The sequence below is a fragment of the Galleria mellonella genome, unplaced genomic scaffold (assembly GCF_026898425.1).
Source record: "Galleria mellonella isolate WM207_F2 unplaced genomic scaffold, CSIRO_AGI_GalMel_v1 utg1432, whole genome shotgun sequence".
Lineage (NCBI taxonomy): Eukaryota > Metazoa > Arthropoda > Insecta > Lepidoptera > Pyralidae > Galleria > Galleria mellonella.
This window is the reverse complement of record NW_026441998.1, coordinates 553,819-555,975: the sequence shown is the minus strand read 5'-3', so window position 1 is coordinate 555,975 and position 2,157 is coordinate 553,819.

The window sequence follows — 2,157 nt, the reverse complement described above, 5'->3', positions numbered from 1 at the left end:
TTCAACTTAGTAATGTGAAAGTGTTGCCAAATGATATGTGCTAGAGAGAGACCAATAAACATTTAGTATTATTCGATCATCGCCAAAAAATCATATTTTTAATCGATTTGTATTATATATATTATTTAAATGGATGATAATTGAGTAATCCTGGTGGGGCACCAGTGAGGAATGATAGTTGAGGATGAAAAAGCAGATCAGTTACTCCAAAGTGATGAATTTACTTGGAACTAAACACCATGGTTTCCAGAGGAACCACGAGGAAGTCGACCTGACAGAGTGTATTGCTAGCAATATCCGTATTGCTAACAATTTAATCCCCATTAGACGTTTTTATTCTTTACCGTGGACGTCCACGATATCGTGAAACGTCGACGCCATTTTTTTTTTATAATTACGTATTACATTATTAATTAAATTTATAATTCCATACATTTAATAAATTTAAATACATAGTTTATTTGTTTAGGTAAAATTTTGTAATCTAAATTAAGACCAATTCATGTTAACTAATTTTGTTGCAATTTTGCTTTATAATTAATCTTTAGTTCTTTTGATATTACTTACAGTATGTACCTAATACTTAGTCATCATTACTATCACTATCATCATCATCATCATCACTACATAGTATAAAATAATGTTACTGTCTGTCCGTCCTTATGTATACTTAAGTCTTTAAAACTACGCATCGGATTTTGTAGCGGTTTTTTTAATAGATAGAGTGATTCAAGAGGAAGGTTTATATGTGTAATACATGCATAATATTGTAAAGAAACACTGATAAATTTAAAGGTTTCAAATGTGATGTCATAAATAAACACATTTTTTGCGCTTACATTGCAAACGCTAGCTGAACTCCACGAGATAAATCAAAATAATGTACTACAGTATTGTACACCTTAAAAAGGTCAACAAAAAAGTCCGCGATGGTATATGTCTATCTCTTAAGAAAACCCACAATAACCATTTTTTATCCTTTCCATTTTACGGGAAAAATGGCTTATTTACGAAGAGATTTTAAGCAATACAGCATTATTTTTTATCCAATTAAGTACCTTAAATACATTGTCCACTTAATATAGATCAATATCGCCTTTTACAGCATGTAATTTAAATAAATATTTCCGAAGATATTACAGTTTTAAAATGCAGGAACATAGCCGTGCGGCGGAACCGGCCCGGCTGACGGCGCGTGCCTATATAATAGCGCGTCGAAGGCCGTACTCCCCCTTAAAAGCTGTAAATGTTATTTATAAAGACATTCTGTAGTAGGTAGTTACATTTAGTATCACTATTGCACCCGTGCAAAGCCGGGGCGGATCGCTAGTAGTATTTATAAGAATTGAAAAAAGGAAAGGAGACAAGACGCCACCTTGCGGAACGCCAGAAAACGTATCGCACCAAAATGAAGACACATTGTTAATTTGTGTAAACACGAAACCACTCGACTACAGGCAGAGATACGTTAAGAGAGCGTAACAGTTTCAGTAGGATGTCAAAATCGACGGTATTGAACGCATTGCTAAAATCTAGGAGTGTTAGGATGGTCAGTTGGCTGTGTTCCATACCCGATCAAATATCATCAATAATCTTAGCTGGTGCTGTTATTGTACTATGACCGTGTCGGTAGCCATACTGGAAAGGATTCAATAGGTTGTTTTGGGTAAGAAAATTTGTCAGTTGAGTATAAATAAGGCGTTCAAGTATTTTAGAGAGGAATGGTAGGATAGAGATAGGTCGCAAGTCAGAGAAAGAGATAGGATTGTTTTTTTTTTTTGGAATGGGGATAATTTATGCTTCTTTCCAGTACTTTGGGAAAACACAAGTTACAATAGAGCTATTGAGGATTATTTATAGACAATATCTCATCGATAATCGGATTAATCATATTACGACTGATACAATAGGTACCTACTGCATTAAATGTTACAAAATTAATGCTCCTCTTAACGTCACACTTTGTAAGTTTATTAAAAACAAACGGCGAATAGTTAGGAGTCATATTCGATTCTTTTTTAACGAGTACCAAAACACTCAACGATTAAATAAGGAGGACTCGGCAATCACTAGCAATATGCATTGTTGGTAGTACTGAAGGAAATAGTTTATATCAAGTCTACACGAGCGTAAAACATGCATTTTAACATCAATTTT